This window comes from Sphaeramia orbicularis, chromosome 7 (genome assembly GCF_902148855.1).
Source record: "Sphaeramia orbicularis chromosome 7, fSphaOr1.1, whole genome shotgun sequence".
Lineage (NCBI taxonomy): Eukaryota > Metazoa > Chordata > Actinopteri > Kurtiformes > Apogonidae > Sphaeramia > Sphaeramia orbicularis.
This window is the reverse complement of record NC_043963.1, coordinates 53,317,346-53,343,679: the sequence shown is the minus strand read 5'-3', so window position 1 is coordinate 53,343,679 and position 26,334 is coordinate 53,317,346. Positions and strand designations below refer to the sequence as shown.

General features: G+C 36.8%; 1 protein-coding gene across 1 annotated transcript in view; it reads left to right on the top strand.

Annotated features, from left to right (window-relative positions):
* LOC115422492 (protein kinase C zeta type-like) overlaps positions 1-26,334 on the top strand; it is a 182,454-nt gene that overhangs the window by 71,155 nt on the left and 84,965 nt on the right. The gene's annotated exons all lie outside the window — the stretch shown is intronic.

Below are 26,334 nucleotides of genomic sequence, written 5' to 3'. Positions count from 1 at the left end.
AGTTACCAAAAATGGTTTCAACTCTCCCTTGTTTTGTCACTTGCCTTTCTCTGTAATAATTGTGTCCATCTTGCTGTTTTTGCAGTCTTCTGGTCAGTGCTACACATGTGTTACCTGGTAACCTTTATTTTTTTGGTGGGGGTGGTGGGGGTGGTCAAAGCTTTTTGCTCAGATCTCTTGAAATCTTACATAATGCAGCAGCGGGCAGACTGACATCACAATGGTCTGTCAAGGTTAAGAGCATCATACACAAAGGAGCTGAAAAGCTGTGAGCAGGAAAGCTTAGATTTGGCCACTAGGATTTAGCTCAGCATTAATATATTGTGAGTAGTACTATTGTGTGTTAGTGCTGCCTCTGTTGGCGGAGTTTGAAGCTTACAGCACTGTTGTTACATTTCAGTACAAGCTACACAGTGATTTGATATGCAGTGGAGGTGTACCGTTTCACTGACTGACGATATTTCCACTCACATAAACAGTCTGTCTGTCCATCTGATTCTTGTGAATATGAGATCTTGGGAATTCAGAATTTCTTCAAATCTGGTCCAGATGTTTATTTGGAGTCAAGCATGAACTAATTAGAATTTGGTGGTCAAAGGTTAAGGTTGCTGTGACCTCACAAAACATGTTTCTTGGGTTGTTACTCAAGAAATCACCCACCAGGTATAAATTATTCTCACAGATGTGACAATGTGATGACAGTGTGTACCCACAAGGAGTATCTCAGGAAGGCGTTGAGGAAATTGTCTTATATTTTGCACAAACATTCACTTGGACTTGTACGTAACAGAATGCGGTGGTCAAAGTTGCTGGGGTTCCATGTTCTGTAAAAGTTCTCGTCTGTACATTCTTCATCAGCACACTCCTCTGTAAAAAAAAAAAAAAAATAGTGTGGAGGTACAGTTTGTGTCTTTCTCATTGGAAATTTATTTCTGGATGCAGACATGTCACTAGATGTCATTTATTCAAATGTATTGATACATATAGGTATATGTATATAGCTAGAGCTGTATAATTTTTTCTGTTATGTTTGTCAGTGTATTAGCTTAAATCAGTTTGACTTAAACCAACTGACATTTGCCATATGACAGGTGTGTCATACATCAGCAACTGGTGGGGATGGTGTCGCTCTGCTAAATCCGATGGTTTTTACATCAGTAATAACTAATATGACAATGTGATGAGCATAATATTGTGTTTTACTGTAACCAGACTAGTTGAGGCACTAGAGTATGGTGAGCTTGTTGCTGCTTAGTTTAGGCAGATTATATGAGGATCATATATCAGTAGAGGGAATGGAAGTTATACATGTCACATAATGCACCTCTTTACAAGAGATTTTATGTTTTGTTTTGTTTTTTTGGTGATGATGAGTCAGAATAGCAGACTTTAAAGAAAACAAAATGTAAGATTTCCAGATTTAAAAAGATTATACAGCTTGTGAGTGGTCATACTAGTTACTGCTCTTCAACGTTCCTGCTTTTTATTCTTCATTTTGAGTTATCGCACCAGCTTGGATGTGCATTACCGCCACCTAGTGGACTAGAGATGCCACAGTCTCACACATGGCCTCAGTCATGTTCCACTCAGGCTGGTGCCCTTGCATAGCAGTAAGTCAGTGAGCCCATTTACATGACCATAAAAGTCTGACAACTGTGAGTAATCAGATAATTGTAACTAGCAGACCTGACATATTTACATGCACTTAAGAAATGTGATGATGGAAAAACCTTGGTTTAGATGTTTCAGTTCATTATCAGCTTTGTTTAGGTGTATATGTACTTAGTGACTTTAAACTCAAACCTACTATTAATGTTTTCCGCTCACATTTGAATACTCCACTTCTGTGTCGTAAGATTCTTTTTTTTTTTTTTTTTTTTAACTTGCACAGGTGTAAAATTGTGAAATAAACCATATTAACAAGTGTGCATGAAGACATTGGTGTATTGGAGAGAAATAAACGTGTATAAATCTGATTTCTCATTATCAGATAACTGCTGTTTTCTGATAAAGCATGTCAAATTATACTGTTTACATGATGACTTGAATAACCTGATAACTCCAAAAATCAGATAATGATCTGATTATTAGTGTACATGTAAACGGGCTCAGTATGACACTGGTGTATTTATAACATCAAACAAGTTTGATACAATTTGAGCCTATTCAACCCTGTTTTCTGCAGCATCTTTTAATAATTAAATATTAAACTCAACCAAAATGCATTTATTTGGATGGTAAAGTAAAAAAAATGAGACGCATCAGATGACAGTCGTGTCTCAAATTATGCTGAAACATCATAACTAAAGTTAGCAGCAGCTAATTTATTCCAACATCTCCAACAACGTGTTCTTGTCACCTGTAGCAGAGAGTTTAGATGCACACTCTTTTATATCTTATCCGTGTTTCTCTTTATTTTTTTACATTCATGTACAGAAACTATTTCTGTTTGATTGTTCAATCTAAAATATTTAATTATATCTAACAATGAATTGTACATTGAAAAGTGATTGTTAGAATGTAAACCACAACTGCTAATATGTGTTAGATATTGGCAGGTAGGTCCTACTTTAAATGGTGTCATGAATTATCTAAACAAATGACAAGTTTTAGAGTAACTGATCTCAAATAAGAGTTAGAATCAGAATACTTTATTAATTCCAGGGAAAATTATTGTGTATTACAGTTGCTCTGTGCAAGCATAGTTAAAGTAGCAGGAAAGAAATTATCTATGCTACTATTTATACTACAAAAAACATTTATGCAAGGGTGCTTCAAAATGTTTGTGTAAAAGGGACAGTTGGAAACTAGAAAAGCACTCGAAGAACGCAGACCTCCGCCAAGGCAGATCAGTGCCACCACCCCCCCCAATCACCACCAAAATGTAATCATTTGTTCCTTGTGCCAGTATCAACATTTCCTAAAATTTTCATCCAAATCCGTCCTTAAATTTTTGACTTATCTTGCACACGGACAGACAGACAGACAGACAGACAGACAGACAGACAGACAGACAAAAAAAACAACCCCAGCAAAAACATAACCTTCTTGGTGGGTGTAAAAATGGTTTAAGTTGTGATGAGGTATGAGTTTATTTTTCAACATGTGTTCCACCTGGGTCAGTACACCTCTGGGAGGTTGATACCAGCCTTTAAGTCCATCTGTGTAAAACTGAGGGCCATCAAAGCTATATTCTTTTTCCACAAACTTTTTGAAGCCCCCTTGTACTTGTAAAACTCTAAATACACACACACACACACACACACACACACACACACACACAGATATACATATATATATATATATATATATATATATATATATATATATGTATATCTGTGTGTGTGTGTGTTCTAATTGTGTTGTGTGTGTCATTTCCAATTGCTCAAGTTGCCTAAAAAGCCTGGTCAGTCTGGCGTTGTGCTGTAAAGCTCTGTTCTGTTGTGCGGCCCTGTTGATTCAGAGTGAATGAGTGGCAGGTAGTGCTGCCTGTTGCTGCTCTACACACACTTCTCCTGGCAGTACTGATAAAGGAAAAATGTCTTGAAGGTTGCTGTGATAACGCTCCAGGTCCAGCCTGGAGAATAGCATCACACCCTCACTGTGAAGGAATGCAGAAAATGCTTGCACAACCTCCCCTGTGTTACAACACTGGCAGGATAGCAGATACAGAAATGTGTCCAGGAGTGTGTTTGACTGGGAGACGGAGAGCTGGGGGCGTGTCTGCTCCTAAATAATCAAAGGGTTTTTAAGGGAGAATGTATAATTCCACCTTCCCATTACAGAGATAATGGAAAGGTTGTAAGTACCAACTTTTGTTTTCACGTTGACCTTTTTTGTTACTGCTGATGATGTCCATTCTCAATAGCATCCATAACACTGCTTTTGAATTGAACATCTGAACAGTCTTACAGGTTAAAACAGCAGTAATATACCTTGAAGTAATGGAAATAATTAATGGAGAAATAATAAACCAAATCTAAGTAAAATAGATGACAATAAATGATGAAACCAGAGCTACTCACATTACAAAGAAAGTCACAAAGAGATGCCACACTTTAGAATTTTCTCTCTATTCCCTGAGTTGAATAATGGGTTTTCTCAACATTCAGGCTGAATATAATGCCTGTTACTGTAATTATTGTCAGGAGAAAGTGGGAGCAGAATCCACAAAGAACTACAGCAAACAAACTCCTTGAGCTATCCACCAAAGGAATTTTGAAGTAACTTAAGTGTTGGAGACAAATTTCCACTGTGGGAATAAAATCATGAGAATGTTGATGGAGTTGTGTCACCTCTTTCATCTGGATCGAAGACTGTTTCAGTATCTCAGTAGTAAAGTTTTTTGATTTGCTCTTGCAAATAGTGAAATTCAACAATGTGAATATTGTTTAATTCAAGTTATGTATAAGCCAAGCTCACAAATCAGGTAATCACCTCAAAGGGCTTTACGTATACCGTATTCAACACCCACTGCCCTTAGACCTAGCTGTAATTTAGAGCTCAAACTGGGAATTCTCCACTAAATCCTCAAATCTGATGATCTGATTTGCACCGTTCTTTAAGAATAAAAAACTCAGAAAGAATTAGAAACAAATCCTGCAAGATTCCTAGTCATTGCAAAAAAACACATTGTGAATACAAAGTACAAACTCACTGACACAGTGTCTGTGGAAGTGAGATCGACACTCAGTTCTGTCTTTTCAAAGTCCTTTACTCTGTGGTAGGCATAAGACTCAGTCCTGTAAACACTGTAAAAAATATTATAGGTTGAGGATTTAAATGACACAAATTGGGTTTTATGACCAATGATAACAACAACTAGTTGTTGCCATAGTACAATACATTATGATTTTTGAAAGATGAATGAGTGTGGCTTTAGTCTACACATTTCATCTTGCACATGATTGTAACTTCTATATAGGATGGTACACATACAACACTACCCTGAAAAAAGTATAACAAGACATCAAAGACAGTTCTCTAAAAGTGAAGCTGTCATTCTGAATGGGTCCAATAGGTGCAGTGGAGCCACTAAAAATAGTCCACAGGCTTTAAATTTAGGTCCCTATTGGTTGCTGTGGATGCTGTTGCTGGATTTAGACCTTGGTCTGCCATCTTGTGGAAAAAACGTGCAACTGCTGCAGGTTCTCAGAGAAATATTGGTTTGTTCCATGTTCAGTGGGGAATATTAACTGATCACGTAAAAGAAATAAGCTCAAAAAGCATGATGTCTGCTTTGGAATTTGTGCTTGTGAACCTCGGGTGCCATTGGACAGGATAGGACTTAGAAGGGAGGGGAGGTAAGAGAGAGCGACACAGAGGCATAAGCAGAAGCTATTTAGTAGAAGAGGAGGAGGAGGAAGAGGAGGAGGAAGGCAGGATGAGGAGAGGACTAACAGAGGAGGAGGTATACGAGACCACCATGAGATCCAGAGCGTGAAGACGAGCGGGAAACGTTCAGCAGGAGGGATGCTGCTCACGCTGCTTTTCTACCTTCGCGTCAAAGGTAGGGGGAGAGGATATTAGTGAATGGATCAGTGCAATGTGAGGTCATATGAGGTGTGTTGAAAGCAGACTTCCACACTCATTAGTATGCCAGGGAGTTAATGTGAGGTGAGCTTTTCACCAGACGCTCTTTAAGCGATAAGCGATCACTTTGTTTTCTACATTTCATGCAAATTGTAGCGTGAAAACTCAGCTAGACTCCACAGTAATTGTTCACCACAGAGCGTCTTTTCCTGCTCACATCACCAGCTGCATCCAAATTGAATATCTCCCAGTTTTTGCCTCCCCCCAACCACCACCACCAGGCTGCACATTGTCAGCTTTGACAACTGCCTCTCAGTTGTTCTCTGTAGAATTGGAGCTGCTGATTGGGATCTTTGTAACCTATTTAAAAACCCTCTTCCAGGCTGTCTCTGAGGAAAAGTGACTTCTAACAATGTTACGGACAATATATCTTTATATCTGTTGGAAAATCTGTGCCTCATGCATGTCCACAGCCATCTGGAACACAAGTTTACTGATGTACTTGACTATTATTTTTGCAGAAATACGAAAGATTATTTATGAAGCTAGTTGATTCTTATGTTTTTTATGGGACTGATGTATTTGATTATTATATTAGTGGTACAACATATGGTTGTGAGTTAATGTATTGCTGGGTGATTTGTCCAAAAATGAAAGTATGAAGTAGAATTATTTGTGGTTCTAAACTATTCCTAATGGACAGAACATAACACATGTCCAACAGTGCAGCATTTAAGAATTTAAACATATTACACCTGATGTTAGAGCTGAAGGTGTAACAAAATAAATCCTAAAGGCAAACTTTTACAATGTAGTAATGGTAACTATTACAATATAAAATCACAAATTATGACAATAATTATCGTATCATCATATATTATTTCTTTACCTAACTATAGCTGTATGTGAAAGGACAAATTTGTAAGTATTTAAGAACAATTTTATTTTCAAATACTGATCTAATGAGCTCTAAAAAGAAAATAAACTGCAACATCAAGGTCTAAATGTCTGAAACTTCAAACAGCAAGAGTAAAATTTACTGAGTAAGTGTCCCTTCTTTCTTATTTAATGGACCTCTGAAAAAGAACCACTAAGAAGAAAAATAAAGACAAGTGGCTCAGACTTTTATGCACCTTAATCATCACACTGTACACAGGATGTGCTCTTGTACAGAAGTTAGAGAAAAGAACCTTGGTGTAAGGAAAAAAGGAAAGAGTTTAGCAGAACATCTGGGCCCATATCCCTGAAGATTCTGAGAATACAGCATAATAGATTCATACGAAAGGTGTGAATGGACAGTTAAATCCAAATTTACTGTAATAGCACACTGTTGCCCGAGTCCCTGTTGTTTTAAAATAGGGATTAGGACAAATAGTTGATTAGTAAAAATGATTTGCATAGACTACTTTTTTAAAGAGCTGACAAATTTTTCTTTGGCGTGGACATAAGGGTGGGAGGAGATTTAAATTTTACTATGTTGTGTACTTATGGTGCACTATTGCAGTCCATTGTTATTTTGGTTTGGGTGAAGGGCACATGTTAATGTCTAATTGATTATTTGACTTCAAAACAGAATTGAAATATCCATCTACTGTATATATTGAAATATTTATTTCAAGTGTTTTTTGGGGGTTTTTTTGTTTTGTTTTTAAATCAGTCAAATCAGTGTTCGCTAACGGGCAGTGAGCCAAAATGGAAATGGTTGTGTTTTCGCCTGTGGCAACTTCAGGCTGTTAAACTAAAATGCAAGGGGAAGGGAATTTAGGTCATGATCAATCAGTAACCCCACCACATAAGCAGTCAGTACAAATGCACGTACGTCAACTGCCACTAATGCTGAGACGGCAGAACTACTCTGGAGCTGTGTTCCACTCAGATTTCCATTTCAGTTTTGGTTGCTTAGCCACATAGTTAATCTTAGACAAGTGTGGCTCTGAAGACTTGGTGCAGTTTCCCAGACAATCATAAACTATATATTTGGTGTATGGATGTAACACTCATGATCAGATTAAACCCAGCTCAAATTCTACCTGATAAAAATGAAGCCTCCTTCCGGTTGCACTAAAAACATTCTTCAGAAGCTCTTTCTTCTGTAGCACCTATGGCATTTTCTGCTTTTCAATTCTGTTTCTACAAGGAGTTCCTGAGTGTATGTAGGGAAAAACACGCGGGGAAATGTGGCCCTGTTGTGGGGAAAAACTGTACAAATGCAGAACAAGTGTTGGAGTCAGAACAAAATTACTTTCTCACACCAAATGAAAGCACTTTTGTTGCTGAAACCTAACCATTAAATAGGACTGACTACAACATACTTGAAAGTTTTTCAAAACCTCAGCCCAAATGTGACAGAAAACAAGATTTTGTTGTTCTAAAACTAGATTAAGATGTAAATGAAAGCTTGCCGTATTAATCCTTTGCAGTGAGATAAACCAAGTAGAATGATAAATGAATGGGGAAATAGTCTGGGAAACATAGTCAACATGCCAGAACTGGAATGAGATTATGACTGTCAACAGCAAAAAGCAGCTGACACTAGCCTCAGTGTTTCTGATTTACAAAACTGTTGTCATCTCTCACATTGACATATCTTGAGGATTTTAACTCCTAAACATCAAATATCCATAGTTTCATGTCAAAGGTGGTTGATAAAACGTTAAACTTTTCCACTCTCTACTGTTTACCTCATTCAACAAAAATATCTGATATATACAGGGTGGGGAAGCAAATTTTACAATATTTTGAGGCAGGGATTGAAAGACAGTGTATGACCAACTAGTTTATTGAAAGTCATGAGAATTTATTTGCCAAAAGAAAATGTCCATAATAGAAAATGTTTTTATTCTATGTGTCCTCCTTCTTTCTCAATAACTGCCTTCACACACTTCCTGAAACTTGTGCAAGTGTTCCTCAAATATTGGGGTGACAACTTCTCCCATTCTTCTTTAATAGTATCTTTCAGACTTTCTCGTAATAGTTTTGCTCATAGTCATTCTCTTCTTTCCATTATAAACAGTCTTTATGGACACTCCAACTATTTTTGAAATCTCCTTTGGTGTGACGAGTGCATTCAGCAAATCACACACTCTTTGACGTTTGCTTTCCTGATTACTCATATGGGCAAAAGTTTCTGAAAAGGTATGGATAATAGTGTTAGGTATGATTATGACATCAATATATGTTTGGTTTCAAAACAATTGACGTAGTGCCTGCTGAGAAAAAACAACAAAATGTTCATTGTAAATTTTGCTTCCCCACCCTGTAAAGTATATCAAAGATTTGATAGTGGCAGGCAATCAAACGTAGAGCTTTGTTCATTCATACGTTATGCCTCTGTACATAATGTGACACTGGTAACACCAGTCAAAAGAATATAATGGCGGTCTCAGTTTAGTTGTACATAAGCATAATTTATGGGAGACCGGGTTTCTTTCTTGCACATGGGGTCCATTAACCTTGTGCCAATGCTTCAGTGTCTGACAGCAGATGCACAAATGCTGTAAAACAACTGCTTCAGCGAGAATAATTTTGATATGCAAATGGTTCTGCAAATACATCTTCTTGTTGTGTGTCAGTTCCACAGATTTCAGCTGCCAGGACTATTTAACTTTAGCTGCATCCATACTTATTTGTTTGACCATTTCAGTCTTAGAAATAATCTGTATCCATTGTGTAGCCTGGAAGGCATATCACATGACTCTTCACCTCAGTGGACATGTGCATGCATAAACCTCTGGCTCCTATGAGCATATATATATAACACACACACACACACACACACACACACACACACACAGTGATGTTATAATAAAATGAAGAATTTAGCTGACAGCTATGGAAGGCAGAAACACTTGCACTCCATTATTCATATTGAAAAAGCTGTGAGTAGTGAAAGCTGTAGTGACGAATCAGGTAAAGATGTGCGGTGTCAAATGAGACCCGATTAGACAGAAAATGCTGGTGCCGACTTTATCATTTGCAACATTTTGTGTCTGACCTTCCAAACCACATTGCAGTCCCACAGTTTGCTAACACAGAGAATGTGTTTACATGCCAGTGAGATGAATTAACCGATTAATCAGTGATTAATCAGCACTGATAGGACATTTTACCAGTGGAATTGGACTTTGATAGATTGTGACTCTGATGGCTTAGTGACTTTGAATACAATAATGCTTCAAAAAAAGTTAAAAACAATTATATATTATTTGTGGTTAGTTTGATGTTCCAGATGTATTTATGAATTACCATGAGTTTGATGTTCATTTATCCATAGTAATTGAGCAATTCATATATGTATTCATTACTTTGACTTGGATGTTCAGATGACAGTTATCTGTTTAGTTAAAATGGCAGCGGTGATACAGACCGACTTCATCTTTTATGCTGTTTAAACTTTTGTTTTTATATCGGCCTTGGCTAATCTCAGATTTTCACTTTGCTGAAGCATTTCCTGAGTGAAAATTGCAATGCATATAAATTTAGCAAAAAATTGTGCCATATTAGGTGGAAACAGCCATAAAACATTACCTTTTATAAAGAGCTGCATAAAAAAATGTTACACGAAGTCTTTGGTAAACTGGCAAATTCTGAGAAGCAAGTAGAAAATTTTGAAGCGATGTTACATGATTCAAACCAGTGGTACAGTTCAGGAGACAAGACCTGAAACAAGCTGCAGGTTTTTCAACAAAATATCTGTCAGCTTTTGCAGTCAACACCTTAAGTAGTACTGTATGTTATTGTAGGAAATATTACATCTACTCTGTAGTTTAAGTTTAAAACTGAATTACAGTTGTTGATATAATTGCACTTTTCAAATTCACATTTGTGCTTTTTTTTTGTAGATTTTCTAAACATTCAGTTGACAGTACCTTTGAACAAAAACCCAACTAGAGTTAGTTAAAACAGGGGAGCAGAACTGACAAGATAACTAAATGGAGCAGTAATGATCTATATTAAAACAAAAACAGATTAGTGTTGATGTTTCCTTACTGTCCTCAGCATACCTCAACTCTCAGCGGTCTGATGTGGATGCAGGGTTAACAAACGATCTGTTACCATGGTGTCAGGCAGAGCAGCTTACTCATCAACATATGACGGCCTTATCTACATTCCAGGGGATCCCACACACTGTCATCCACTCAACACTGGTCTCTCGCTCACAGAAAACCTCCATGAGCATCAGAAGCCTCACTTTGTACCCAAATCTGACTAGAAATTGGATGCCTTTTGTAATTTCATGCACTTTAATGTGTCCTTCCTTTCCACTTTTTATCTGTATCAGGGATAATTAAAAGGACAATTGAATAAATGCTCTAATTAAAAGTCAAACTAACAGAGTTAGTCATGGTCACTATTGAGCATCTCCTATCACAGAGGTCTAATTGTCTAAAAATGCTTTGGGGTTGTTTCATTGATCCTCTCTGCTTCTGTGGGAGTGCAATAACCTTGCTTTATGTAATAGTTCTTGAAAATTCTAAAATTGGCAGCAGGAACACAATGTACACATGATAACTTAGCACTTTGCAAAAGTTGACAAGTGTCACACAGCCTAGTAAAAGTAGGTGGACCATGCAGTATGTATGAAATCACAGTAATTAACATGTATTACAGTCCTTTTGGCAATCTTTAAGACCTTGTCTCGTAGTTTCTTTTTTTTCAGGGTTGTATTAGAGGGAGGGGGTGGGTATTGTTGGTAGTAACTTGAATGCTGTTACTGTACTTTCCTGAGTGTGAGAGGAACAATGTCTGGAAATGAGTCAAGCCCTCATAAATGTCCTGTCCTGGAGATGTTTGGTAGTACCACCCAGTTCTCCAGCAGCGCAGCTCCCCACATAGTCTCCCGTATATCACCGGCAGGCCATCTACTCTTCTTTGCGCCTACAAAGGACAGAATGGCAGGACTATGCACGATGGCCTTTACGACTGGAGGTAGCAGTATTGCATTTGATTCATCACCTGAGCAGCCTGCTTTTCTCTCTGCACCCTGCTGTCTTCACTCTTGGTCTTTTCTTAGTCTCATTCTTGTGCTTTGGCAGAAAAATGGGGCATTGCAACACTCATTGTCTCAGGGGGGCATGCTGTAATAGGTCAGCCCTTTGAAGGTCTGCTAGTCAAGTACAAATGGTGGTTTATAAGTGCATGTGAGAGACAGCCGCAGTCTGCTTCTCATCACCTCCAAACTCAAATCCCTATAAGATCAGAGCAAACTGTGTTTCATGGGTTCAGTCAACACAAACCATTACAAGTTGTAAACCCAGATCGGCTTTATCTCTTCATTAATCTAGAAATGGATATGTTTGGTCAAAACATCATTGATTTGTGGCTAAATTTATGTGAGGACTATGCAAATAATTTGACGCATCATTCAGCATTGTCATGAAACAAATCCCGAGAATGGACCAAAAAATATTTCAAGACTATGATGGACCATAAAAGTAAAAGAGAATCAAAATTTAAGTGAGTTTTACTTAGTAAAACACAGTTAATGAAAGCCAGTGTTTCAGCTTGTTACTGGTCAAATCCAGATCAGTATTTGCAGAAATTGTGACAAATAGTAAGACAAAGATCTAATTTTTTTTTTTCTTATAAAGAGATTATTTTTCCAATGTAAAATATGCTTCACAAGATTATATTTCTTTTTAGATTAAAAAAAATCATTTCCTGCAAAAAAAGTCTTTTTACTTAAAATTTCTTTTTTGCAGTGAGGGCATCCTCTTTAACAATTTGAATGAACCTGTTCTGTTCTGTCACTGTTGATAAATCTAGTCTGATATACAGTTTTAGCAAAGAATTTTGGCCGTGCAACAAATGTAGTTTTTCTCACCTTGGCTACAGTTGTTTTTAGATTTTTTCCCACATGTTTCTGAGATACGCTGTAGTACAATTAGAAACATTTTATAACTTTATGTGAATTGTATTGCTCTGTAATGGGTTGCACAAGGTTTTGTGCAGAAAAAACTCATTAAAGTCTTTTGATGGTCAGATTATGTGTATATTAATATTTATATGCATATTTATGTTTGTAGCACCGCTATTAGGCCAATAAGGGTCATAAAATAGACTGTATATATTCTAATTGGAGGTCAGAGGAACAGTTACCATCAGTTTCTGAGTGGACATTTTGATGCCAGTAGTTTGCAGTGTGACTGGAACCATGTTGGGTTTTTGGAGCCAGAATATTATTTGGACAAAAACGCCTCAACTTTGGAAATGCAAGGAGTCAGAGACATCTGCATAACATCTACCATCCACCACCAGCTTACTGACTCAGTAAAACATTATGTACTGTAGTACTGTAATTTAATCTGAGATCTTATTTATGGAGATGAAATTGAAAGATTGACCAGATCACTTATTAGAGGGTCCAAATAAAATACACGAGACAAGAATGGCTTCTGGAAAGACTGATTGTCTTAGTGCAGTGGTTCTCAATGTTTTTCTGTCAGGCCCCCCTTTGGAGCACAAAAAATCTCCAAGCCCCCCTCAACCCCAACAACATTGTACCTGTGGTGCAATTATTACTTTTATTGAAAGAAACATCAATATCGTAAAAATACTTTTTGCTTTTCTTGAATAATTTGTTGTGCAAATTAAAAATAACGTAGATTTTTGATTGAACACTACAAATGAACTCAACAAGACTGCTCCCTGAGACTTTGTTTTTCAAAATAAAAATAGGAAATGTGTAATTATCTTAAAACTATGACAGTAAGGTAATTTTTTTTTTTAGAACAACAAACACATTTTGGTAACAAAGAAGAACATTTTAACAATATCAATCAGTGGCTGCAATGAGCCCGTTTACGTTGCACATCTCAGAACATCAAGGTGCAAACTGTACAAACTGTGCAAAAACAGAAACATTGCACATTTTTCTTTTCCAGTCCAATCCTTGTCCATTCTCCAAACCTAAACTCTTTGTCTAGTCTAATGACAGATCACCATGGCAGTAGATTTGTTTGTTGTACGTCCCTAAAATGAGTCCAGCTGGACGTCTGAGGATGACCAGAGTTATTCTGCACTGGTGACTTTATGAACAGAACTGTAAACGGTTACTGTTGGCCGTAACCACGCTGAACAACAGGACAAATAGAATGCATAGAAAAACTTAACTCTGCTCCATTCCCTCATCCACTCACTCACCACACGCATACCTCATCTCACTCACACACACACACACACACACACACACACACACTGGTTTGCCCCCATAGTGCTCTCTTTCAATCACCCATCTCTCAAAGCCGCACATACACACAGTCCTCTGTTGTACTATGTCCTGAGGTCATCTGTATCCATAAATTGATGTGGAGACTAAAATTCAGTGAGTGGATCAATCCTCGCACGATAAATTAGTTTTTCTCGGTGCAAAATGTTCAGGGTTAAAACCTGATATCAAAAATATTATCAAAATTGTGTTAAAAATCTTTTTTTTTTTTCAAATTTCAATAATATTACAAAGGAAATACATTACAGAAATTAAGTGAAATAAAGCTACAAGACTATATCCTCATTCTGACGCAGACCCCCGACATCTGCATTAAAATCAGCCCTTTGACGCAGAACTAAAAGGCACTTAACAAGTGCAGACTTTTCACCACCTAGCCCTGAAACGGTAATGTGTTGGGGTTAATGCATTAACAAGCGAGCCCAGAAACAAGCCCCAGGATGACTCACAAGACAAACTGGCCTGAGGAGAAATGACCAGTAGTCAGGAAGCACACACTGCTTCTAGTGAGTTCATATTGCCAGTATTTGACTGCAAGCCCTGGCTGTAAGCATTAAACATCTGTTATAGGCTCACAGCGATGCTCTTCCTCACTTCAGTCTAATTTAGTATGTGATTCACACTCTGCATAGGCAGACCTCATCTGAAGACTTGCTCCTGGTGCACCCGAGGCCATGAGGCAAGACGGGCTGTTGTTATTTAAAACTCAGCTCATTCTTTGAAGCACTCCTCTGGTGTAAAACTGAATCTGCTTTAGCTCAAACTTCAAAGAAAGCAGCAGTTTTTTAGAAGTGTGTTGGCATCAGACAGATTCAGAATAATTCATCATTCTAGGACATCAGTTTGAAAGACTCTGTTAAAATGAACACCAAGTGAATAGTGGTTTGGCTGAAAGGTGAACATTTCTACTCAAATCAGAGTAAAAAATTAAACATAAAGCTCTCAGAAACAAATGCTGTTAAAATGAGTTGAATAGATGCTTAATCTAGCCTGATGAAACTCCACAGAACACTGATTGAAAATGATTATCAGAAAGTTACTGGTTTGAGTTCCAAGTTATTACTTAATGTGCTTCAGTTTAAACTGAATTAAAGCTGCAGTGCTTGCAAGTGTTTTGGGAAAGGGAAAAAATTCCATGTTGCATGTTCCATGTCAGCATTCAAGTTGTTTGAGAGGAATCAATAATTCTACTCATTTCTGTTGATATTCTGTGGTTTTCATGCTCTAAATCAAATCAAATTCAAATCAAATCAAATTTTATTTACATAGTGCAAAATCATGACAAAAGTTATCTCATGACACTTTACATATAGAGTTGTTTAAAACCAGGCTCTAAGCCAATTTACAGAAACTCCACAGAATCCTCCAGGAGCAAACACTTGTGACTGGTGACAGTGGCGAGGAAAAACTTCCCTTTAACAGCAGAAACCTCAAGCAGACCCAGACTCCTGGAGGATGGCCGTCTGCCTTGACCAGTTGGGGTTAAAGAAAGAGTAAAGGAGGAGAAAAGAGAGAGCAACAGAGATAGAGAGAGACTGGGGGAGAAGGGGAGAAGTAGGTAGAGACACATGGATGCAGCTGACGCACAGATAACTGAACTAAAACATCTATGGAACTATATGATAAACACTATCAAGAGAACATCTGCTCTGTGTAGCAGGTTTTGACCAATCATGGGTACTATCAGACAGGTTGGAGGGTCCCCTCAATTCCCCCTCAATTCACCTCATGCTGTTTAATCCCTCTTTTGACAGTTTTTTTCCCTTTACCCATGGTAATTATTTGATCATTCATGCTACATTCATGCTACTATAGTCTTTAACAAAATAGCTTCAGGTCTGCTCATAGTAGCTTTTCAGTTTTTTAGCAACAATGGTCACATGTAATGTACGTCCATGTTCTGTCTGCTTAGATTAATGCAGTCTGTATGGCAGACATGGACACACAAGAGAAGATAATTTATCACATAGTCAATTTTTCTCACTGTATTATCACATATAGTACATACTTACATGAACACGATTCAATACACACAGCTTTCATTTAGTTATTTAATCATATAATCCGGGGCACCAATAAGGGGGGGTAAACATGACGAATTCATGGGGCCCAATATTTGTTGGGGCCCATAGAGTGGTGGAGGGGGCCCAGTGGATATAGAAGTTGTGAAAATGTTGTGTAAGATCCGTTGTATAAGAGAGGTGTACAAGTGGAGAGGCGAATGTTGAAAGCATGTTAAGTTTTGTTTTCGTCGTCACGGTATTATAAGTGATGTTGTTTATGGACCGCACCCCCATGTATGTAACCCCCCCCGCCGGTCCAACAGATTGATTCTGTAGGGTCCACAATGATTATGCTTTCATGGGGCCCATAATTGGTAGCGGCGCCCCTGCATATACTAATATAATATGCTAATATAATTTAGCTCCTGACTTGATGATGTGTAGCTTCACCTTCATCACACTCAGTGCCTCAGTGTCACATTGCGTCACCCTCACACCCACTACTTTGGGCACTGGGGAAGAATTCCTTTGTCTCCATGGAAACGCTCTGCAGCGAGTCTTAGAGGCAGGGGGTGCTTTCCTTCAGAGTGAACAGGATTAGAGGGAATTGACAGATGAGACCCTAAAGAGCAGAATATTTTTTGTCATCTCCCTGCTCACACTTCTTTCTTAAATGTATTCATTATCATGCAAAAAAAAAAGATGAGGGTCGCCATCTTTGTTGTCGTCTTCGAAACTGCTGGTGAGATTCATTTCAAATTTTATATGTAGCTTCAATGAGAAACAATGTTTACAAAGTTAATTCAGTTTTCAGAAATTTCAATTTTTGGATTTTTGGCACATTTTTGAATTATTAAAAATTTACCTTAATTAATTAAATGAATAATGGGACATATTTTGATGCTTTATAACATGGAAATGGTTAGAGATATCAATACAGTTACTATTGAGCACTGATAGGAAGTCATATATGGACTTTCATTTAATGAGCTGAGTTCTCCTCCAGTGAAAGTACCACCCATTTCTATCGGGAAAGTGATCTATTGCATCAAGACCACAGGACTCTAACATAGCGGCAGAACCTAACAACCTTGCAAATTGAAGTTGTTATTGAGTCTTGATACAACATGACGCTGAGATACAGTGACACTGGTCCTATTTTCTCAAGAGTTTGAATGTTATAAAACTTGGTTTGACTGTCTGTTCTTGTGGCTAGATGATTTACTTCCTGTTGCCAGCCCATTACCCTATGGTGCTGCATATAGATCGTTCACGGATAAATCATTTGATTTTCCTGCCGAAAGCAACCAGTCTTGAATTGTAATATTAGCTTACTTTACAAAAGCTCTGTTTTGCTGGAAATATTTTACTAACCTCCTTACAAGGAGTTAAAATGTTCAAATTACTCTCCAAATATGCTGTGGTTTGCTGTGAATGTACATAGGCAGCCGGATCAAGTATGATCTACAGACAAAAATATGACACCTTCCTTAAATATCCCTTTGACAATAATCTTTAATGTCTACCCATTACATTCAACAGTAACCCCCAACAATAGTTCACTTACAGTTGGAATGAAATACAATTTAATTTGATAGTATGTAATTTGTGCCACTAAGTAACACTTTTGGTCAAAAAGATGGAATGTGAGCCCATTTTTCCCGTCATTATCCGATTTCTGGAGTTATCGCTTAATTCAAGTGATCATGTAAACAGTATAATCTGATCTGTTTTATCAGATAACAGCAGTAAATCTGATTATGAGAAATCTGATTAACACACCTGGATTTCTCCCCAGTACTCAGATGTTTTTGTGCGTGTATACAGGTTAATCTGGTTTATTTCATTCTTTTACATCTGCGCATGTGTGAAAGCAATTAAAATCATAGAAAATGGAAGTTGCATAGTCAAATGTGAGCAGAAGACAATAACAGGAAGTTTGAGTCTAACATCACTATGTACGTATGTACTCCGAAAGAAATACAATAATGGACTGAAGCGTCTAAACCAGGGTTTTCGATTCTCACATTTTTAAGTACATGTAAACGCTTTAGATCTGATTATAACAATTATCTGATTACTCCCAGTTATCGGATTTTTATGGTCACGTAAACAGGCCCAGTGTCAATAGCCTTACACTGCAGATGCATTATTTCCTGTCACAATAAAGGCTTTAAAAATACACACTACAGGACTCAACTGTGGAACTGAGAGCTTTTCACTAGGAGATAACTCAATAGCATGGAATACAGTTTAATTAACATCATATTTAGAGATGTGTATTCACACCATGTCATTTCATTTTAATGGTAATAGTTGAAAGAAACATATTTATGTTAGCTTAGTAAAAAGTACATGACGACACTGACAGGTGATAAAACATAGCCCTAGTAGATTTTAGAGATTTTGGGCCACAAATGCTTCATACTATTGGCTGAATTGAATTGAACTGAAATGAATGTTCCAAATACAAACAAACTATGGTCTGGTTTATGAGATCACACATCTGTTCACACCCATAGGTAGGTTTTGTTGTGGCTCAAACCCTTGACTGGTCATTCAGTATCTGATGTGAACAGTAGCTAATGGAGTGTTTTCTTTCACCTTGTTTGAACCAGGTGGATCACTGGTTCACTCTAGGCCATGAAACATCTTAAACGTACTTTTGCACCCGATGCCCAGAACGGTCAACGAAAATGTTCAGCCTTACTCTGCACAGTCATAGGCTCATTATGCACATGATGAAAAGGAAGGGATTTATTGTAACAATTCACTTTTTTCCTGCAGACAATGTCATCCTGACATCCTCACAGAAATCCAATAATAACTGGTATAGTATAGTGGGCTGTGGCTGCCATAGCAACAGAGGCAAAAAATGACTGAGTGGAGGAGGACACCACAAACGCAGCCATCATAGGACCAGCCAATGAGAGAGGAAACCAGTGCATACAGAGGGTCGTACTGGGAGAGCAGCTACTGAATTATTTGTGGGAGTCAGAAGAGAAACACCTCATGCAACTAAAACATGTTAATCATCTGATTATTTATTTATCCGTACAGCAGCAGATGTCAGTCAGCTCTTTGTACCTCATAACAACAGCCTTATTGACTATTACTTGATCCTGAAACAGTAATATATAACATGTATAACTAGGGGTGTGTAATCACAAGAATCTGGCAGTACAATACAAATCACAATACTAGGACCACAATATGATATATTGCGATGTTTCATGATACTGTTAACAAGGCAGTATTTTTTGTTTTGTTTCTTCTTCTAAGAGATTATTTCCTGGAAAAATTTAATTATACCAGAAATATCCACAAATACTCAACACATTTTTATTTGATCAGAACAGGATTTAAAACTATATCACAAAACGTTCCTCTGTAAAAACTAATATTTTTTTCTACAGATAAGTATAAATAAAATTACAAGTACAAAAGAAGCACACACACAAATAAATAAATGGATAAATAAATAAATAAAATGATGTTTAATTATGTTTAACTGTTTAAGATCCTGCTCAAATGTCCATATTCTATTAATTGTGAAAAGAATGCATAGTGTACAGTCCCTGAATTCAACATCACAATCATAATCATAATCATTACTTTTGTGTAACTAACATCTGCCTCTCTCATACAGAAAAAAGTGCTTTTAGGATGACTGAAATAACCATTATTTAACAAAACGGTGTTATCAGTTCAAAAAAAACTACATGCATGACCTGCAATATCACAATGCTACTTTTTTTAGTATACAAACAACAGAGCAAAATACCCATGTGAATATAGAAATAAAAGAAACAAAAAAGAAAAACAAAAAGATGAACCTCCACCATATCTCCATTTGAATAAATACCTAAAAATATCAATATATTACTTTTTAATATCGTTACAGTATCATGAAATGAAATATCACGATATATTGCAGAACCAATATTTTCTTACACCCCTATATACAACACATTCTTATGTCATCTTTTTGATGTCACCTGTGATACTAGTGGTTTGACTGGGGTCAGGTACCAAAACATCTCCTCTGAAGGTTTGTCTCTATCCAACATCATGTAACCACTGCCACACTTTTTTCCCCCCTTCAGGCGATTGTTACTCATACAACAAACCAAAAAAATCCACTTCAGAAATCAACCAGTATTGTTGTATTTGAAGACTCTAGACATAGTAATCGGTAAATCTGTTCCACGAGTCCTTCTGGTTTACTTTGCTGCATGGTTTTGTATTCAGTTATTGCTCTATTAGTAAAATTTTAGGCCTGTTCATTCAGATAGACTTTGGTAGTGGCTGAATGAGGTTAGCTTTAACATGACATCATTGATCACCCCTTGCTCCACCTAAAAGTCACTGTCCGAATACAGTCACTTTTGGTTGATGGGGTTTAAAAAGTAAATGTGAAATGATGACGTCTTCTTTTATACACAGATATTCTTTTCACCCACTCATCACCCCATGTGTTTTTTCTCTTTAGAGTCACATTAATAATAGTTTCACAGTATAAATTTAAACAGTCATGCATGACTGTAACAGTAATATGAATGAATAAATCTGAGTAACTCAAGATCACCCAAAGAAAACTGAAGAAGAGCCATTGTTCTCATTAGTGTAATGAGAGGACACAAAAGTAATATGCTACACTACCCTACAACACTATTAGTATTACTCAACAGGGGTAATACGAATCTAATAAAACATGTGCACAGTCCATTGAGCCCTTTAAATCTCTTTTAAAGACGCACTTATTTGCCCTGGCTTTTAATTCAAGTATGTGAATTTTATTTATTTTATCTGTGTTTTCGATGTTTTTATCCTATTCATCCTATTATTTTGTTAGTTTTAGTATATTTTTTTTCTTATTTTTACTCTTTTACCACATTGTATATTTTTTTTATATCTTAGTACAACACTTTAGTCACCTTACATTGTTTTAAATGTAGTATACACGTAAACCTAACCCTTGACCTTGACCTCTGCACGGGTAATTCATAAACAAGACCCAAAAAAGCAAACTTGCAACAAAGTGGTGTACTGTAGGCCAAATACATCCATCAGATGTGTGAAATGTCATTTAGTTTGTTATAGGCTAATGCTTTTCACAGTGACTTCACACTAATTCAGTTAAGGCCATGTCTAAAATGACTTATGGACTGCACATAAGGCAGCAGGACTGGTAAGGAAAGTCCTGGTTAAATCCACATTAAAATGCCTGGTGCTCATCAATCCTACTGTTGAATGGAAGTGACATGGAGCCCCTTTAATCCATAAACACCCAAACCTCCACCATCAGTCAAAAGCATCTCATGATCTAAAATGTTAAATAACTGTCCACTAACCTTATCAATGCATGATGATAATTGGTGTAAAATGCTGTTTGTCGTCTGTTCATTGGTCATCAGATATGACCCATTTGGATGTTCAGAGGCTCCATAGTGAACATGGAAACACCGTCATCTTCTACAGCGTTCACCAGTAAAACCCTTGTAATTTGATAAATGACAGTGGATGAAGACACTTGTTTTATGTTCAGTTAATGATATATTTTACTGAAAAAGTCACTTTTTCTAGAGCTTTCTCTGTTTCCGATTTGATAGCCCTCAACTTTAATCTGAGTTTTTATGAACATCTAAATAATCAGTACATTGAATATGGGAAAATACCTGATTTTCACTGGAAAAATGAAAAATACAGAGGGTTATTTTATCGTTAATGGTGAAAAATCACTTAAGAAATGTTAAGTATAAAGAAAAAAATTGTTTGGGAACTGCACTGGGGCTTTATGGGTTAAGGAGGGTTCCTACTGAGAGGTCTTTGTCCATTGCTTGTGTTAGTGGGAGGGGTTTTGGGACATTGCTGTGGTTTTATCAGCCCTCTGGTGGATTACCCTGACCAAAACGGTGCTGTAAATATGTGTTTATCCATCAATGACTAACCTTGTCATCATATGAGAACTGTAACAGATACTGGATGTCACATTTTTCCATGTCGTCCTGCTTTTGTTGTACTCCTCATGGTGTGCCGGCCTGCTTGCTCTGTCACAGCACATCAAATTCAGTTTTCTTTTTCTGGCTCCCAGTGATGTAACACCCTCAAGTCAAAATTCGTTGTTGCTAATAGAAATATAATGGCTGCCTGTAATCATTTTCCATGGTAATCACTTATTAAACTGTGCTGTGTGAAATGCTGAGTTTATATCTAATCTGCACATTGGAATAGTGTTTAACCATGACTAAGTAAAATTCGCAACACGCATAATATAAAGACAGATTAATGAGTATGCAGTTGGTTCAGTTTGTAATGAATGCATTACACAGGTGTGTCATGTGAACTGTTTGGGTCCTGGCTATTGACTGGAGCTTATGGTCTAGAGCAGTGGTTCTTAACCTGGGTTCGATCGAACCCTAGGGGTTCGGTGAGCCAGTCTCAGGGGTTCGGCGGAGGTCAAGACACACACTCGACTCATTAGTCGGGTGTGTGTGTCGGGCTAGGTCCGTGTATGTAAACAAACGGCTTCGGAGACTCTTTCTCTGATTGACATCCAATATACGCGGTGTATTGTTGTTGCTTATAGCGCTACAACACAATCCAGAAGTGTTTATAATCTCTTCCACTCGTCTGACGATGAATTATTTGAGTATTTTCCACATCGTTGTTATGACTTTTGCTACTTCCTGTTAACCTCGGAGGCAGCCATGTGTAGCGTTTGTTTACATTTTTCGGTCACCGCACTGGTCAGTTACAGTCATGTGACGACCGACACACCGTCGCGGATGGAGAAATCATATTACACTAAAGCTGTCAGTCACACTGATTTGCAGTAAATATTCATTATTATTGTAGCCTGATGGAAATTAGGTGATGGGTGTGTGTTAAAATGTTAAAAATGATAAATAGCATAAATACAATAAGTTCATTATTGGAATACATAAGGTTAAAAATTAAAACCATTTCAGTGTGGTAGTACTAAAAAAGGTCATGTCTTTGTTAAAAGGTATGTCATTTGTTTTGAGTTCATGCACTGTATTGGTTTTGTCCTTTGAACACAGTGATGTTAATGCACGGTTCATTTTGTGCACCAGTAAAACATATACCTGTGTCTTGAATTTGAAAAAAATCATATTTTATTTTTTAATAAAGAAGGGTTCGATGAATGCGCATATGAAACTGGTGGGGTTCAGTACCTCCAACAAGGTTAAGAACCACTGGTCTAGAGCTAGCTATTAACATAGACAAAATTGACATGTTACACTGCACTTGCAATAGCCAGGGCCAGAGGTGTCATGTTTTCTGGTTGTCTGTCCGTACTCTCTGTGTGTACTTCTGTCTTTCAGTTCAAATGTCATTTGTAAAGTCAGGAACATCTTGAAATTAAGCAATCAAGCATTCACTGATTTGATTACATTTTGGTAACCAAATGTCAAGACCACTGTCTAACACAAAACACATTTCTGAAAATAACTCAAGAAGTTAGGTAGTAAATCTGAAAAACAAAAAAAAAGGCTATTTCATTAAGATCATGAATTCAGATCATGAATTATTATAGAAAGATGGTTTGGTGGAAAATGCTGGGCTCAGTTAACAAAAAGAAACAGAACTCCTATCTGTTGAAGGTCAGTTTCTGAAACTGTAGGTTTGCTTTCTGCAGGTCAGTGAACTCAAACCATTTCCAAGTGGATGCATTGTCTTCAGGTTTTGTGTCAAGTTACTAATCTCATTCTCGTGAGTGTAATGTGGAAGGAACACCATGAGGATTTTTTTTTTTTTTTAATTTGCTTAAACATCACACAGAATTCAAGGATGAGCTTTTGCAACCAAGGACGTTGCTCATTTTGATCTCACAAAACACATTTTTGGCAATAACTTGAGAACTCTTGTGCTATTTATTGTATTTATTTCATTTATTTAATTTAATTATCTATTTTTTCTTTCTAAGAACTTCCACGCCTTGTAGTGTTATTGATACTTTTCATTTATGTGTAAAAGCCCTGCTTGTTAACATTAAGCAACATTGTATGATTGTCATGTACCAAGTAAAAACTCTAATAAAAAATTCAATTATATAAAAAAAATAATAATAATAATGTACTAAATATGACAATATTTTATACAAATGTTTAATAGGTTAAAACAATTAAGTAATGACTTTTGATATTGAAAAGATGAAAGGTTAACTTCACTGTTTTATGATAATGGACCATATTGTCATGCCAACCATTTTCCTCTGAAGTTTTACTTAAAATGGGAAACTTTACTGCTGTTATGACAATAACATCATATTGGTGTGTTTAATATATAGTATGTCACATATATATCATATAAAAACTGACAACTTGACAAGTTAGTGTCATTTGCCTTGATGCTGAAAATCCAGTACAGAAATCTGGACCTTGAACACCCCATGTAAATCTTCTTAGGTAACAGCTAATGCTGGTATCCAGCCACATCTTGGCTAACAAAACTGTCTGATGCAGTTGGGAAGGTGTCAGTTCATGCTGATATATCGCACTATGTTTCTATCTTTACAAGTGATGAAGTGCTGCAATTGACCGTCTGAATAAACATCACAGAAAAATGAATTTAGCCCTTTCCTATTGTACCACATATCATTATCAGACAGTAAGGTTAGCGAGGTAGAAGCGATTGACTGTAATGTTCTCTATTGCATGTTATGCTTTGAAATACGATCTTCATGTAGATTGTTTTCACTATCCATTTTGTCTCCAAGTGCTGATTAAAGAGGAAGTTGTTAATATTGTAGGAGCAGTGGGAGTTAGAAAAATTAATGGTAATGATGAAAATTTGTCAATTCCCAATATTTAAGCTTCCCATTCTGAGTGTGATGTGAAAACAGGTGCTTTATATTGGCGCGTTTCCATAACGTGGTACCGGCTCGACTCGACTCAGTCTTTTTGCTTTTCCATTACATTAACCCTTTCATGCATACTGGTCACTCCAGTGGACAGTTCTTCTTCAGCTGTTCTCTTGTTATTTCATGGGTTTTGTTGTTTTAGTTCCATATCAGTTAACACAGTGGACACTCATGCATACACTGACATTCATCCCATTACTGTAACTTTCCTGTTCTTGATAAACCTGATCTGCACTAACATATTTGAGTATAAATCAATTGGTAATTGTTATTAGACTGTAATTAACAGTTTGTTTTAAAAAAAAACAAAAAACAAAACATGTTTTTTGCTTATTATCTGAATGTGTAATAGCTAGTATTATAGTATGTTAAAATGTGACAGAATGTCAGACTAGCAGCATTAAAAATGTTTTTATTTCATAGTTTTCACACAGTATGTCGCTTCAAAAATGAAACACATGGTGTCCAGCTGAGTGGAGATTTTTGTAACTTCATGAAAAATAGGTTCATAAAAATTTCACATTGTTTTTTTTTTCATGCCTATAGGGAGGAATAAAAATAGTTAGAAAAGAATCTCCTAATTCATGCATGAAAGGGTTAAAGAACCTGGAGTCTGGTACCCGGTACTATTTTTTTAGTACTTTCTTGACTGAGGTTCCAAAATGGATGAAGAGATACTAAAATGAGACGTGTAAACACTGCAGACCACTGATTGGTCAGAGAGTTGTCTCTGTGTCATTGCGTCATCAATGTGTGACCCGCCATTTTTTAAAAAATTTGATTTGGAAGTTTACAGTAAATATACCGGCAGGCTAATCCACGATGACCCACAAAATGACATTGTGACCGGTCGAGGAGGTAGTATTGTGTAATGCAGGGGTTCCCAAAGTGGGGTACATGCACCCCCAGGGGTACCTGGAAGAAGCCCAGAGGGTGCTTGGCATTGTTTTGGAAAAATACATTAAATAAGTCATCATGTACCGAATGCAAATTAAATAATGAGAATTAATGCTGAAATATAAAACACAATAAACACCTTCATTTAATAGTTTTATTGTCAATCATCTTGTTCAAGCTTTGGTAACATTTTAAGAACATTTCTATTTTATGTTATTCAAAATGAGTTTATTTGAGTAGCTAAGTGATTATTTTTTGTTGATGAAAGGTTCATTTATTAATTAAGGACTAATTTATTTATTTATTTATGTATCTTATCAATGAAAGAGAGTGCTTTTTAAAAAAAACTGTGTTATTTTTTATATATTACAGTCAAATATATGTTGTTTGTTTACCTACTTTTTTCAATCAAAAATCCTGAAGCGAGAGTTGGGGGTACTTAGCTAAAAAAGGATAATTTCAATGGGGTCCACTGTAAAAAGTTTGAGAGCCACTGCTGTAATGGAAACCAGGAATAGTACCTGGTACCCAAGTCGAGCAGAGTTGAGCCAGTACCACACAGTGGAAATGTGGCTTATGTTCTGCACAAGCAAAGATACTCAGAACAAAAGATGAAAATTCCAGTCGAACTGGTTTCAGTGGTTTAATGGCTAACCTGTGGGTTATTGGCTTAAACTTCATTCATATGAATCACTAATTCAGTGGTATCCGTTTATGACAGTCTTGCATCTTTAATCACTGGTAAATGCATAATCTCTAAAGAAACAATCCACGTCTTGCATGTTCGG